This window comes from Myotis lucifugus, unplaced genomic scaffold, assembly GCF_000147115.1.
Source record: "Myotis lucifugus unplaced genomic scaffold, Myoluc2.0 scaffold_138, whole genome shotgun sequence".
NCBI classification, from domain to species: domain Eukaryota; kingdom Metazoa; phylum Chordata; class Mammalia; order Chiroptera; family Vespertilionidae; genus Myotis; species Myotis lucifugus.
In genome coordinates, this window is record NW_005871186.1 from 901,049 (window position 1) to 909,786 (window position 8,738).

At 47.1% G+C, this 8,738-nt stretch overlaps 1 long non-coding RNA gene across 1 annotated transcript; it reads left to right on the forward strand.

The window, feature by feature from the left end:
- The first annotated feature begins 486 nt into the window (after positions 1-486).
- LOC111827157 lies at positions 487-1,152 on the forward strand. The gene is made up of 2 exons (XR_002830668.1): positions 487-753; positions 849-1,152. It is a non-coding gene; the product is annotated as an uncharacterized LOC111827157 (long non-coding RNA).
- The last annotated feature ends 7,586 nt before the right edge of the window (positions 1,153-8,738 follow it).

The following is an 8,738-nucleotide window of genomic DNA, read 5'->3' on the forward strand; positions in this document are numbered from 1 at the left end:
TTTTGGAATTTGACCTCCTATTTGACCCCGAGGAATGTTAGAGTCTGATTCTAGTTATGAGTGTGGAGACAATGAAGTCAGTGGGATGGGGCATGAGGAGACTTGGCTTTCTCTTACCAGATAATTCCCCATGGGAAAGCCTGTACATGGTCTTCAAATAAGAGGAAGGCAATCCCTTAAACAGGGAGAGGGTGCTATCATAGCTGGCTATTTTCAGGGGGAAGTTGGGGTTGTGACAGAGATTGCTAATTGCAGGCTATGGTAGATATCTCCTGACACGACTCCCAGTGATCCCTGCCTCCTGATGCTCATGCCTTTGTGTAATCCCCTCTCTTTGAGTGTGGGCAGGGCCTAGTAACTTCTCTTTATTTTTTTAAACATTTTTTTATTGATTTCAGAGAGGAAGAGAGGGAGAGAGAGAGAGAGAAACATCAATGATGAGAAAGAATCATTGATCAGCTGCCTCCTGCATGCCCCACATTGGGGATCGAGCCCGCAACCTGGGCATATGCCCTGACGAGGAATCGAACAGCGACCTCCTCATTCATAGGTTGATGCTCAACCACTGAGCCATGCCAGCCGGGCTCTAGTAACTTGTTTCTACGCAACAGAATATAGAATGTCATTCCTGGGATTAGGTTATAAAAAAGACTGACTTCTATCTTGCTGGCATTCTCTCTGGATCTTACATGCTTGCCTTGATGAAGAGGCCCATATGGCAAGAAACTGAGGGCAACCTCTGGCCAACACCTGGTAAGGACTGAACCCTTCAGTCCAACAGCCCTGGAGGAACTGAGTCCTGGCAAGGACCATGTGAGTTAGCATGGAATCAATCTTTCCTCGGTCAGGACTTGGAGACTGCAGATGGAGCACCCTGAATGCAGCCTGATTGAAGACTGCAATGTAAGCCATGCCCGGATTCCTGACCCACAGAAACTATGAGATTTATTTTGTTACATTATTGTTATTTTGGATTTTCCCTTATGTATACCCAACCTGACTCTAACTCCTAGAGGGCTTAAGTGTTCCACACCTCCTCACAATCCTTGCATTCCTCATTCCCTTTATACTGCTCTCTGATAGCCCCCAAAACTATGCTTTTAATGGACACTTCATTCCAGGTGACCACTGGCAATAAATTGGTGAACTGGTTTTGTTGTTGTTTTTTAAATATACTTTTATTGATTTCAAAGAGGAAGGGAGAGGGAAAGGGAGATAGAAACATCAATGAGAGAGAATCACTGACTGGATGCTTCCTGCACGCCCCCTACTGGGGATCGAGCCAGCAATCCAGGCATGTGCCATGACAGGGAATCGAACCATGACTCCTGGTTCATAGGTTGACACTCATCCACTGAGCCACACTGGCCAGGCTGATGAATTGTTTTTGTTTGTTTGTTTGTTTTTTTACCACTGAATACCTCTCCATCTCTGAGTTGTCATTGCCTTTAATCCCAATCAGGTCACACAACTATTCCCAGAATCCAACCAATTCTCTGAGAGTCTGATGTGCTCAGCCAGTCTAGTACCAATTTCTATATCAGAGTCATTAGGTATAAGAAATAGAAACCAATTCCATCTTATTTAAGCAAAAAATAATGTTATTCATAAAATATATTAGATATCTTGGAGAAATATTGGAATGACTGGGGGACCAGATACAGAGCACAGAACTAGAAACAATGCCCTAAATTAAGCTGCATTATTGTCTCCATGAGGGACACCTGTCCCTTGCACAACTGACATGGTTGGCACTCAACCCACAATGCTGCCAAGATCAAGCTCTGTAGGGGCCCTGCTACACCTAGAACTGATATTGCTGCAACCTCACTGACCTGGGGATAATTCCTATGGTTCCTGAGTCCTCGCTGCCTTAGCTAGATTCCTTAGCTTAGACTGTGATCAGTGTACATGATTGGCTGATCCTAGGTTAAGTGTCTGAATTTTGGTTGTGAGGGAAATTCAGAAAGTGAATTTCTGGCATCCATCAGGTGGGGATTTCCCCTAACTTAGAAAGTGGTTTCAGATGCCAGATGCCAAAAAAGAATAATAAATGTCAACTCTTTTCTGCTGTCAGGCCAGGGTACCAAGGAAGACTGGGAGAATCACACTTCCCTAATTCCTCTATCTTCCCAAATTTCATTTCACCTGTCAGGCATTCACTATTTCCTAATCAATGTGGCAGAGAACATGGCTAAAGCCAATCAGCAAAGCACTTGATTATCCTGTTGCAACCTCAGATTGCTGGCCATAGTCAGAGGTTTCCTTACCAGAGTTACATCTGCTCCTCATCTTCTTGAGCCCCCGCCCCTTAAAGCACTTTCCTGAGGTTGCCAAATATAGGCAGTATACCCCAATATTTACCATTTTTCTATTTAATCCTCTGAAGTTGCAACCACAGGGCAAGGGGGAAAGTTGAGGTCGAGTTCTAAGAGACAATATGCAGTAGAATTCCCAGCTACTTCATTATCACCTAACAAAGATATTTCATTTCCAGGCTCAATGGAGAGATTTTCACTGCATCCCACCCTACATCAACAGGGCTAGTTCCATATTTTAGGGTCTGTCATTTGCATTGCTACATACCTTAAATCAAATTTTTAGTTAAATCTTTTTGTTTGAAAGTGATAGAAATCCAACTTGAAGTAGATTAAGCATAAAGAAGAATGGCAGGGACACGACTGCACCTTTCTCCTCCCCCTTCTCCTCCCCATTCCCCACAGGATTCATGCATCTCCTAAACTCTAAGAGACCCCATCAGGATTGGAACCAGGGAGGACAGCAATGGGCAGTGGCAGTTCATCCTGGCCAACCTCTTGAACCTGTCCCCAAAGCCCCCTTTTCTCTGACTTCTTAGTGAGCCAAAGCAGCCCAGCCCAGGTTCATTTCCCCACCTTGTCCTTCTCCTGTTATCCTAGGCCAGTGATGGCGAACCTTTTGAGCTCGGCGTGTCAGCATTTTGAAAAATCCTAACTTAACTCTAGTGCCGTGTCACATATAGAAATTTTTTGATAGTTGCAACCATAGTAAAACAAAGATTTATATTTTTGATATTTATTTTATATATTTAAATGCCATTTAACAAAGAAAATCAACCAAAAAAATGAGTTCGCGTGTCATAGGTTCACCATCACTGTCCTAGGCCCTTCCTTGTTTCACTGTCCCCAACTTTAATAAACAACCTCTAAAATGAAGAAGGAGGAGGAGGAGGAGGAGGAGGAGGAGGAAGAGGAAGAGGAGGAGAAAGTACTGGATAACAAAACCCAGCAAAGGGCTGAACAACTAATTTGAATAAGGATGTCTCAGGAATAACTAGAACTAGGCTTTTAAATTCTATCATGAGTCTATCTTTGCTTCAACTTCTTATTCATTCTTTATATATTTTATTTTTGTTGTTGTTCATCCTCACGCGAGGATATTTTCCCATTAATTTTCAGAGAGAGTGGAAGGGGGGGGGGGAGAGAGAAGAATCGATGTGAGAGAGACATTGATTGGCTGCCTCCTCCATGCTTCCCAACTGAGGGCTGGATCGAATCTGCAACCGAGGCAGGTGCCCTTGACCCTTCGGTCCCCACGCCGAAACTCTATCCTCTGAGCAAACCGGCCAAGATTTCATTCTTTCTTCATTGAAGACCACCTTCCTTCTTTTGATGATAGGGAACACGGCTACAAACATTTCCTGAATTTCATATGTATAGCTTTCATCATTCTAAAGAAAATAACTTGTTTCTCAATTTAAATAAGAAAAAAAGATTAAGGATTTTATGGACCTACACGTACACACACCTGAACCAATTATAGCTGAGGGTGGATTATGTAAGAACAATAGTTCCCTGGGTAGTCATGTGGGTGGAGGAGACAGTTCCCAAAAGAAAAGCTGCGCTGGGCTGGCCACACCACACATGTCCACTATGGCAGCCCTCAGGCAGGCCCCTTCCCACGCACAAAAACTTGAATAAGCTTGTCACTGTATGGCATGGTTGGTAGGATCAAACCTCCCCTCTCCCCCCCTTCCCCCCGCCCACCCTTTGTTTTGTAAAGGAGTCAACTCACTTCACCCTATGTGCCGTTCTCTTGCGCAGACAATGAAAACATTCTGGACAGAACCTCCCTATAGATAAGTTCTCATGTGCCCACCAGATTGGGAGATCCTTAAAGAAAGCATGCAGGACTAATTTATCCTCATGTGTCTAGTGCCCCATGAAGTTCCATCATAGATCAGACATTCAAAAAAATATTTGTAGAACTGAATAAAGATCTTTCCTCATTCTTCAGGGATCCATGAAGGCTGAATACTTTACTTTTGGCCCCAGAAAGGCTTAAAACTAGAAGCTCAAAATAAAAATGGAAATTAGCCTGATGATGGTCCAGTTGGTTGTAGTGTCCCGTACACCAAAAAGTTGCAGGTTTGATCCCGGTTAGGTCACATACCTAGGTTGTGGTTCGATCCCCAGATACGCGAGTAAGGGAGACAACTAATCGATATTTCATATTTCTCTCTCTCTCTCTCTCTCTCTCTCTCTCTCTCTCTCTCTCTCTCTCCCCCTCTCCCATATTCTCTCTAAATATATCCTCAGGTGAAGATTTAAAAAAAAAATAAAAAGGAAAGGAAATTACTTGACGACTGGGTAGCCGTATTAGTGGGAACAGTTGTTGTTCCCATAACAGAGAGACTATAGGATCTGAAAGACAGATTGGGAAAATATATAGTTAATGTGCTTGCCTCCAACCCTCTCTGGACCAGAAAGTCCTAGCAGGAGAGAATAGGGATTTGAGAACAGGGGCAGGGGAGGGGTGTATTCTGTTTATGAAGTTGGTAGATAAATAGGGTTGACAGTTCTAGGATCTTTAAGCAGCACCAGACAATGCTAATGTTTCACTGATAGATAAGCTTCATCCCTTATTAGAAGTTAGACATGGATGTCTGATCAAGCTTGGCTTCCAATCATAGTTGTACAATGATGACACTGAAGACATTGCTTCAGAGCGTGAGAAGATGCACTCCAGGGAGGAGCCACTGCTCCATGCTCTCCCCTCACAGGAGAGGACTGCCTAGGAGTACATTGGGTTAATAAGTCAGCATGGTGGCCACGCCCTGGGGCCAGGAGATCCTTGCTCAGAGTTCTGAGGGGAGGCTAACTTCAGTGGCTGCTCTTAGAAGTGGGAATAAGGTGGTGGTCTCAGGCTACCATTCTCCAAAAGACCTCAGGCAGAAAGAGTTCTCTAGCGCATGGGTCCTTCCTCATCCATTCTCATGATGCTTCCACTGGCCAGGCTCACAGAATAAGTATCAAAGTTGGGATGAGAGCAGACAAAAAAGGAACCTCCCCACGTTCCTTTTTGCATTGCTGCTCTCTCTGTGGGGGTAGTGGATGTCTTTCTACCCTGAAACACTCCCACTCTTTTTACTTCCACTCTTCCTACAGGACCCCTCTCTGGGTCTCAATCTCTTCATCTGCAAAAATTAATTAAAGGGCCAGGCTGGGTAACTCTGCAGGACCTAATATCTTCTGAAATCTTCAGGGAAGAGGTGATGCTGCCATCCATGCAAAGATAGGGTTCTGTGTCCAGATTACATATCTAGGTATCAGGTGTAACAGAGTGGTGGAGCCCGGCCACAGTGTGGTCTGGGTCTAGTCCAGCCGTGGGCAAACTACGGCCCGCGGGCCGGATCCGGCCCGTTTGAAATGAATAAAACTAAAAAAAAAAAAGACGGTACCCTTTTATGTAATGATGTTTACTTTGAATTTATATTAGTTCACACAAACACTCCATCCATGCTTTTGTTCCGGCCCTCCGGTCCAGTTTAAGAACCCATTGTGGCCCTTGAGTCAAAAAGTTTGCCCACCCCTGGGACGCTAGTCACACAGGGCTCAGTCACTTGGTGACAGGAAAGGGTGTTGTGGTGGTGATAGTAGCTAATTTATCTATATGTTTACTAGGTGCCAGGCACTATTTGGAGTGAGGGCTTGGATTTTATCCTGAGGGCAATGGAGAGCCAGGGGAAGTCTAAAGAGAGAGGTGGCACCATCTGATTTCCCAATTCTGAGATCCCTTGGGCGTCCTGTAGAGCAGTGGTTCCCAAGGTGGGGCACATGCCCCTCAGGGGGGGCAATTTGATTTTTAAGGGGGGCAATTTGAGAATGAGTTATTAACAATGAATTTTTTTGCATTTCTTATGGTTCTTGAGGCCTCGTATACATACAGTATATAAATATATATTGTGACAAATTTATGCATTTCAGTTCTCATATGTTTTGAAACTTTATTTGCTATTTTTCATATCACTTCATATTATTATTATTATTTAACAATTTCTTAGTGATTTCTTTCTCAGTACTTCAACAGTCCTTTCATTCTTTTTTCTCTTTCATGGATGCCATGTTCTTTGAAAGCATGTTTAGATTAAGTTAATGGCCTTTTAGGCTTCCTCCACGTGAATAGGAGTTCACTTTTTGAATAAGAATTATATGTCATGGGGAAGGGGGGCATCAGGGTTTTAGAGATGCTTAGGTGGGGCGTGGCCAAAAAAAGGTTGGGAACCACTGCTGTGAGGATGTGTCAAGGGAGAGAGGTGAACCTCACACTTCAGTGGGGAGAATTTTTAAAGCAGTTTTACTGTCAGTTTTAGAAGTTTAGACCTAAAAAATGGTGAAAACACTTCAAAGAACCCCCCTGGCATGGAGATGTCCTTGTGTGAAGCAAGGAATGGGTGACCAGAGAAGTGGGTGATCTGAGGGTGCGCATGCTCCCCATTGAGCTAGTAAACCGGGGCAGGGGGTGTATTCTGGGAGCACTTCCCTTATCCCCAAGGACTTTGGTAAGAAAGGTGCCTCCTCCCCTGGCTTCTTGCTGGGTCCCCCCATGTGCAGGACCTGCCAAGATTTGGGTAGAGGAGGCTGGGGGCTGGGTGAGGCAACTGTCCATCTACGTAAGGTGAGCTGCTGGGGCAGAAGAGTTCTGTATTCTGTTCCCCTGGAAAGGGTTCTGTGTCCCACCATCCCACGGTGTAGATGCGGTGGCTGAGTCTGCCAAAGGCCAGGGTGTCTGTGGCCAAGTCCAGAGTAAATCTAGGACCTAGACTCTATCAGTGATGGCGAACCTTTTGAGCTCAGCGTGTCAGCATTTTGAAAAAACCTAACTTAACTCTGGTGCCGTGTTACATATAGAAATTTTTTGATATTTGCAACCATAGTAAAACAAAGACTTGTATTTTTGATATTTATTTTATATATTTAAATGCCATTTAACAGAAAATCAACCAAAAAAATGAGTTCGCGTGTCACCTCTGACACACGTGTCATAGGTTCGCCATCACTGCTCTAGGTGGTTTTCCTGGAGGAGAAAAGATTCTCTGGAGAAGGGAGGTGAGAGGTTAAGGGAGACAAAAGGTGCCACTGGGTTACTCCCTGTCCTGACATTCCTCATACACTTTGTGACGAAGGTGCAGGGAACCAGAGGGTCACATCCGATGGCAGTGGGAAGGAGGACTGAGATGGGGGAACTGGGAGGGGAGAGGCCGATCCGGCCATGAAGGTTCAGGACAAGGTCGTGGGCCTTCAAGACAAGTCAGGAGAACAGAGGGACCTCGGCACCTGCGACCCTCCCCCTGAGCTGCAGATGGTTCGGTGGTCAGTCTTTGCAGGTAGGGAGGGAGGGCCTTGTGAGGGCCCTGGGGCTGGACCGGCTGTTTCCTTGACCCTAAGGGCGTGGGATGGGGATGTGGAGCTGGGAAGGATGAGAGTGGGAGGCTCGGCGCTGCCTAGGTTAACCCCGTCTTACAGGGGGGCTGAGGGTCCAGCGGGGCATTGGAGGGTCTGGCCGGGGCAGAGCTGGTGGCGGCTGTGGGGGACTGTCTCAGTCACTGGAGGGGCAGGGAAGGGGCTGGGGGTTCCGCAGGATTTGGAGCGAGCGGTGCCTACACCATAATCCTTACTCTGGGCGCTCCAGCTCGTGAGGCTCAGCTCGCCCAAGGCTCTTTCTCTCCGCCTCTCAGCCTCGGTTCCTCCTCTGTGTGGCTCCCTGGCCTTGTCTTTCTGAAACTGTCCCTCCGTTTGTGTCTGTCTCACTATCACTGCCCTGGTTCGTCTCATCTCTCTGCTGATCTCCATCACAAGCCCTGCCTCATTCCTCGGCCTTCTGTCTCCGTGCCGCCGCCTTCCTTTCTCTGTCCCCCTCTCTGTCTCTGCCTTGTCCCCATCCCCACCCCTGCTCTTCTCAAGTCCATGTTTCACCTTTGTCTCCATCGCTGCCCCTGTCTTCCTCTTGCCCCGTCTCCAACCTTCCTCTCTCGTCCAGGTCTCATCCTTGTCTCCATCTGGGTACCTGTATCTGTCTTGTCCCTTTCGCTCCGTGCTTGTCTGTCTCCTCTCCTCATCCACGGCCCCGTCCCAGGCTCCGTCTCTTCCTCGGGCCTGTCTCCCTCCCCCTTCCAGGGCTGCCTCCTTGGTCCCCGCCGGGAAGGAACTCGCGGGGGGCGGGGCCGAGGGGCTGGATCGGAATAACTCGGTTATCTGGACGAATTGAATTAACTTCACACGAGCGCTGCCGGGCCGTCTCCCCTCCCTTCTGCGGGGCCGCAGGTGGAGAAGCCGGGGAAAGGGGTCGGGACCTTCTGGGCTGGCACGATGTGTACAGACCAAAGGTCTGGGCTGGATTGGGGCGGGATGGGGACTCCAGCGAGGGGGCCTCGCGCAGCCCGCCCTGAACCTCGGGAGCCATCGGAAGGCGGCGGGTAC